The sequence below is a fragment of the Gobio gobio genome (assembly GCF_949357685.1).
Source record: "Gobio gobio genome assembly, chromosome: 14".
In the NCBI taxonomy this organism is placed as follows: Eukaryota; Metazoa; Chordata; class Actinopteri; order Cypriniformes; family Gobionidae; genus Gobio; species Gobio gobio.
In genome coordinates, this window is record NC_137107.1 from 38,694,726 (window position 1) to 38,702,803 (window position 8,078).

An 8,078-nucleotide genomic window follows, 5' to 3' on the forward strand; every position below is an offset into this window, starting at 1 on the left:
GCTAGATGAGGTACGGCAACAGCCGGAGGTGAGGTAAAATCTCACAATAAAATAACAATAAATACATTTGCTACTTACCAGATGTGTTTTATTAACGCATACACCTACCCCAACCCTAAACATACCCTTACAATAATGCAAATACAGTAATTAAACAACGCAGTATGGATGTGCGCATGCCCAGTGCCCGTAGTTGTATCCCTTCTAGTCTTCCCCGCGCAGGATGTGGTGTGATGACATCACCGTTTCGCAAAATATATGGATTGGCTGTATACACGAAACCGCAAGGGTGTCGTTTTCAGATTTATCCACTTTAGAACGCCGGATCCGTGTGGACGAAACGCCAATACGATAAAAAATGTATACGTATACAGTGATACGCGTCTCCGTGTGGATGGGCCCTCAGTTGCCTTCAACCTAGTCACACTTGATTCGTCACATCTGGTTATGAAACACAAGCACCACTGACAAACAAACGTGCATCTCAAAAATGATGTTCTTGTTCTTAAAGGTGCAGTGTGTACATTTTAGTGACATCTAGCGGTGAGGTTGCGAATTGCAACTGCCCACTGCTCACCCCTCCCTACGGTGGCCGACACAGGACAAAGATGTGGTCGTCTGAGACAGCAGAGAGTAGCTAGCGCTCTGTAGAGCAGTTTGTCCGTTTAGGGCTAATGTAGAAACATGACGGTGCAAAATGGCGACTTCACTGTAAGGGGATCCGCGGTGTATGTAGATAGAAATGGCTCATTCTAAGGTAATAAAAACAATTTAAAAGCGACGGTTCATTATGTAAGGTCTTTATACATCACTGAAAACATAGTTATGTATATTATATTGAATTTCTGTCAATAGATCCTCATAAATACTACACACTGCACCTTTAAGCTATTGTACGACTTGAAACTTTTTGTTGCTTTTATGGTGAATTTTTTGCCCTTTTTGGAGAACCTTGACTACCTCGTTTGTTCATTATATGTGAAGGAGCTGCTCAAACCCAGCAAAAAGAGAACGATCTCTGAACAGTACTGGCAAGGTTTTCTCACAGTAATGGACAAACATTCTTCCAGTAACATTAATAAAACATTTGTTCAAAGTTATCTGGTCTTTAATAATGCTTTCAAAGTTAGCACAGAAACATTATTTATACATTGTTGATACCGTTCATCGCTTTTGCCAAACATTTTTTAAATGTTACTACTTATTTCTGAATGTTCCGAAAAAACATTAAAAAGTAACATTCCCATAATGTCTGCAAAATGATAAAATGGAAATGTCCCCTTAATGTTCCCATTGGCCCCTCTCTATCATGGCCTCCTAATCATCCCCATATATATATATACGATTGGCTTCATCACTCTGTCTCCTCTCCACCAATCAGCTGGTGTGTGGTGGGCGTTCTGGCGAAAAAAGGCTGCCGTCGCATCAACCAGTGCTGCGTTCCAGTTCATTTTTATTATGCCCTTCACTCGTTAACTTCCCTCTGTCTCGTTCACTCGGATGTGCGTCATTGCTTACGTTGAATGAGTGCTCACTACTGGAGGAACATTTGCAATGGACTGAACTGGAACGCCCTTGATCACTTCGAATCCTCTATGGAGTTGATTTTATTTTATTTTTTTACGAAATTGTTTAATGCAGCATTCTATATGTATATAGGTGTATTTGGGTTGTTTTAAATGTTTTTTTAAATAATACAAATATCATAGAGTTGTTTGTGGTGGGGTAAATTAAACGCGATATGCGGTGACGTCACAATCGTGTTGCATTGTGGTATATGAAGCTGCCTGAAGTGTACATATGAAGTAGACTCGTTCCCTCGGTCAAAATCGAGGGCGCAAGGGTCTGTCCATATAAACTTCCCTTGTCCACTTCACGAAGTGGAACGCACTTCAAAATGGCGGCGGGGATTCCCCCGAGGGGAAGTGCTTAGGGAAGTTCGCAAGTGCGTGTCTAAAACTGGAGTGGAACGCAGCACAGGTGGATGCTGCACATTGGTGGTGGATGAGGAGATTCCCCCCTTCCATGTAAAAGAAGTGCTTTAAGTGCCTAGAAACGCTATATAAATGTAACAAATTATTATAACCAAGAAAAAAACGTTTTTAAAACATTAAAAATATGGAGCGTTTTGCCCTTTCTTAAAAAAAAATTGTTATCTGGAAACATGCTTCTACTTTTGTATTTATATAATATTTATATTTATATTAGTAATAAGGTCACATTTATTAACAGAAGTTAATGCATTTACTAACATAAACTAAAAATGAACAAATTCTTACAGCATTCATTATCTTATCCATGTTCTTATTAGTTCACAGTGCATGAACTAATGTTAACAGATGCAACTTGATCTTAGAAATGTATTGGTAAATGTTGATTAATATTAACAAAGTATGTACAACTATTGTTAATGTAGTTAACTAATATTAGCAAATGAAACCTTAGTGTAAAGTGTTACCATTATAATATATATTTATTTAGCTTTTATTGTAATTTTTTTATTGTTAAATTCAGAAATCCTTGTTATTAGCGACATCCGTGGACGTTAAGTGAACTGCAGCAAGCAACTTACATTACTCGTGCTCGCGCTTTTGCTCGTGCAGTGCACACGTAACATACGAGAGAGACTGAACTTGTCAAGGCCACGGGGAAGTTCTTGTTCGTTCTTCGGTAACGTTACAGTCTGAACATGTCATGGCCCCGATATACTCACGGGGAAGTTATTTTTCGCTACAGTCTGGAAATACATTTGCAGCGGTATAGGCCTACTTTTAACGAACACCCCGGCCCGACGCCGCCCACGCTAAAAGCACGGAAAGCACGCAGCTGCACACATACATATCCATCTAAAAGTTGCTCGCAGCTGCGTGCTTTCCTCTCAACATCAACAACAACAACAACAAAATAATCAACACAAGAAATATGACAGCGGTTAAGAAACCGTCTGAGCGATGGGGATATGTTTGCACCAGCTCTGCAATTCACCGGCATCATCATGACGACAGTTGAGGTAAGTAAAATTACACTGTTATAATAGTTTGATTTATAACGTGTACTATATTTGAGACTGTAGACTAGACTCAATTGTCTTTGCATGACACATTGACAGAATAACTCTTGACATCCTGAACATAAGCTTTCGTGTCAGAGAATGGAAGAGAGGCTCTCGGGAGCGTGCTTAAACGTAACATTAATTTGTTTTTCCCGGTAAAAACGTCCCGAGTCCTTCGCATTAAAATCAGTCTACAGAAGGGGTGCATATTCCTGTTCCTGGAGATCTACCTTCCTGCTAAGTTTAGCTTAAACCCTGATCAAGCATAACTGAACTAAGATCTTCAGGAGCACAGGTGTGTTGGAACTGAACTCTGCAGGTAGATCTCCAGGAACAGGATTGATCACTCCAGGTCTACAGGCTTTCATAGACAACCAAGGAAGCAGTGGAAGGTCTTGTTTTTTTAAGTTCCTTTACAGGCTGTTCACACATTGGCAATAAAATGTGATTAATACATGAAAACTCTTACATATAGCCCCTTTAACTTTGCTACAGACCTGTAACGCTGCCCCGGTGCACTCTGGGGATTAACATCCTTGTCATTTTTCCCAGTAAGGGTCCGCTTGAATTTAAAGATCCCATAATGTATTTCACCCTGAACTTATTAGAAGACACATCAGGGGGCCTGCGGTCTCCATCCCCGAACCAGCAGCACATAGAAGGAGTCTGGCTCACACACACTCCACACCATTCTTCACTGGATAATAGGCTTAAAGCAGCCGGACAAAGTAAACGCAGCCCGCAAATTCCATTCTGAGCTACAGGCGACAGAAATGAGCGGTATCCAGGAATATTTTCACGCCAAGCTTGATCTGAAGAATACAAACCTCTGGAAGCTGGAGAGAAGCACAGATAATAGAGTGCTTCTCATGCAGGGATCGGCCTTTGTTGGCAATTCAGGTTTTGTTCCGTTTTATAGAACTAAACCAAATGAGATGGAAGTCCACTGTAGGTAACAGAGCTATTGAGATGATAAATATGCTCCAGTCAAGTGTGTGTGTGTGTGTGTGTGGTCCTGGTATTCCCTACGTTATGGGGACCAAATGTCCCCACAAGTATAGTAATAATACCAGTCAATTTTGACCGGTTTGTTGGGACAATTTTTTGGTTCCCAAGAAGAACAGAATGATGTTTTTTGAAAATCTAAAATAGCAGAACGCTGAAATGTCCCGAGAATTGAATAGAGAATTGAATAAAATAAAAAAATAGAACTGTACAGTAACCACCAGTAACCCTATGAAGTTTTATCACATTAGAAACAACTTTTTTAAAGAGGTCACGAATTGAGAAATCAACTTTCCTTTGAGCTTTTGATATATAAAAGGTCATGGTAATATAAGGGTGCTTCCACATCTCTAGTTCGGTTCATTTGGTCTGAACCAAGGGCAAACAATTATACATTGTAGCATTTTTCAGCTTTTTTGGTTCTTTTTTTTCACACCACACTGATTGCTTTGGTCCGAACCAGTTGAAACGAACCAAAATGCAGTCACATGACAACATCCACATCACTCATTGGCCATGGCGTATTTCCTAAACTGCTTTTCGATTGGTCAGAATTGACGTGCGGGAAAATTCCAACAGAAGAGGAAAAGCCAGCAAACAACACGGAGACAACACAACTATGGAGAGACGACTGCGCGGGCTGGTTTTGTCCCTGGCCATAATCTATTACATTGTTTGTATACATCACAATATGCAAACAATACCTTTCTATAATGAAGCGTGGATGCTGCTTGAAAACAACGTTCTAATGTACTGCAAACGGCCAGCGTGCATCGCTTGTCACTTCAAGCACTTGCATTAATGCGATCTATCAAACCCCCTTTCCCTGAGTTGTTTGCTAAACAATGAGATGATCGCGTTGTTCTTGTGAGTTTTCGAAAGTTGGGACCTAATATGGTCATCCGACCAAATTTCTATGAGGCTCCACTCCTCCTCACTACTCCAAGTTTGTCCACGAGCTGCCATGCTAAAGTGCAAACTGTCAAACACTTCCTCATCCCATAATGCACAGCGCAGCTGACTACGGCAGCTGGTTTAGTCCAAATTTTTTTTACAGTTGGGTCTGTTCGAGACCTGCAAAACTTTTCAGGATTAGTTAACCAGGAGCCATAACAATTTTGATCATTGTAAAAACGAGCTGAAAGAGGGAGTAATAATATTTCAAATGCAAAGACGTTAGCCAATCACAGCAGTGGGTGTTTACTAGGGGTGTAAGAAAATCTCGATACATCTGAATATCCCGATATTATGTTTGGCTGTTATTATATATTGTTATTTAGATCTCATTGGTTTATATTACAAGAATCAGAATTTCATCTTTTTTGGCCATATCAGCATCTCTGCACCAAATTGCATAGGTTTGCTCAGTTTGGGCTTCTGAGTGAAATTTAGGTGGTTTTTTTGAGCTCCATATTCACATGATGTAACAAATATGATATTAAACATGTATTTATTAATCTTTTGTCTAAAAAGGATTTTTATTTCTGGATTTTATAATCTATTTTGTTGCTTCTGCAAACAAATGCTGCACGTTTTTCTCAGAATGCATTTGACTTTTCATTTTTGCAGTCACTTTTGAGTCATCTGGGTGTCAAGGTGATTTATAGTGGATGAAGTCAGTTCAGCTGAAGTTCACACAGGTGTTCAAGCAGAAATATTTTATTCAAAACATTAAATCATTTTTTGAAATGTTTAGCTTGAAACGGTCCAAACAGAGTTCCCACACTTTTTGTATAAAGAATTTCCATGGCCTTAACAGTCATTTTTTTGAATACCGGAAAAGGATAAAACAATATATCAGTAATGAATCATTCAGAACGATTTTTGAACCAGAGTCATTGAAAAGTATGAACTCCAAAGAACAATTTGCTCATTAATAAGACATCACTGGCTTACAGCACACTCCACGCGTCTATCTGAAGAAATATTTTAGAGCTCAATGTGGTTAAAAAATGTGGATTTATTACAGAATGTCCAGGAATTTAATTCCTGGAAAACAAATTAAAAACACTCTCAAAACAATATCATGGTCAGGTTTGGTCACACTCTTTTATACAACTCTGGTTTGAAAAAGTATTTTGCCAGATTTACTACAGGAACCATATGGAAACCTGAGCTTGCGCCATGTTATAAACACCCTGGTTGGCTCATAGATGGTCTGAGAAGTAACATATACATTGGTATACATAGGTATTAAATACAGTCAAACCAAAAATTCTTCAGACACCAGATATAATTTTTTACTAGTGTGTGCAGGGCACTATAGTTCATTTATGTAAGTGAGGATAACAAAATAAAGTAAACCGTGACATATTATACCCAAAAATTCTCATACAGTGGACTACTAGTAAAATTGATAAACATTGGGGACCCAAGTTATTCCAAGTAGGGCTCGCTGCAGCCTGCGGTGGATATCCAACTCCGCCCACATCCAAGTGTGACGTCAGAAATCCCGCCCTGCAGCTAATTTCATTGGTTACAGTTACGGGTAGGTTTAGAGATCAGTGTTTGGTGTAGGCAATCAGTACTTAATTCGTTACAGTGACGGTTAGGTTTAGGGAAAAGAGTTTGGTGTAGGCAATCAGTACTTAATTCGTTACAGTGATGGGTAGGTTTAGGGATCAGTGTTTGGTGTAGAGGCAGTCTCTACTGTGATTGATATGACCAATAAAATCTTAAAGGTCCCGTTTTTCGTGTTTTTTTGAAGCTTTGATTGTGTTTACAGTGTGCAATATAACATGTGTTCATGTTTCGCGTGTAAAAAAACACAGTATTTTTCACACAATTTACTTATCTGTATACAGCTGTTTTCACTGTCCTCAAAACGGCTTGAAAGATTTCCCTGTTCTATGAAGTCCCTCCTTCAGAAATACGTAACGAGTTCTGATTGTGCCAGCGGTTCCCGTGTTGTGATTCGACAGCAGCTTAGCGAACGTTACCGGAAAGGTCACGCCTCTTACCATAACGGGGATGCATGCGCTCAATGATCTCTAAGTACAGCGTCCCTGGGAAAGCCAAACAAAGGTGACTTGACTCCAGGATGAAAGTAACAGCGTCTCGACGACATGGCGACAAACAAACTATACGAACGCAACCGAACGCAACACTTCCTATTCTCCACGCGGGAGCAACAAGACCACGCCCCCTTTTTGCGCGTTCTTGTGGGCGGAGGTTAGTCGACATACTGCTCTACTGACGTAATTAAAGTAGGAAATACCAGGATGTAGTCCAAACCAGCCGTTCGCTGTAGGCTTTGAAAGGGAACTTCTGTTAAATAAAATATCTCGCTTGGCATTGAACTTTGAGCTTTATAATTTTACAGGTATTATAAATGCTCTAACAGCAACATTACACACTAACTAAAGTTATCACGGGATCACGAAGAACAGGACCTTTAAAAATCGGCTGCAGGGCGGCATTGGCCTGGCCTCTGACGTCACACTTGGATGTGGGCCGGGTTGGACATCCACCGCAGGCTGCAGCGAGCCCCTTCTCAGTTATTCAGACACTTTGAGTTGAGCATGTTTTTCTTAAAGGTGCAGTGTGTGAATTTTTGCGGCATCTAGTGGTGAGGTTGTGAATTGCAATCACTCAACGCTAACCCCTCCCTTTCGAAGCACATAGAGAAGCTACGGTGGCCGACACAGGACAAAATGTCGTCGTTGGAGAGCAGAGAGTGACTAGCGCTCTAGAGAAGTTTGTCCGTTTGACCTTTTACACTACAGACTGAACAAAATTAAGCATTGCTTGGTAATTGGTGGACCTAAATTGGTATTATCTAATTGTGTACTTACTTTGAACAGTTGATTGTAATCCATTATATACCTTTCTTTCAAAGTTATCTGACATTATTATCATCAAGATGAATTTGATTTGAGACAGTTTAAATCTGAGTTCTTGTCATTTTATTACCATTTTCTAAACTATAGCAAATAAACTGTGATAATGTGAGAACATGTTGAAGGTGTCTGAATACATTTTGGTTTGACTGTACATATACACTCACCTAAAGGATTATTAG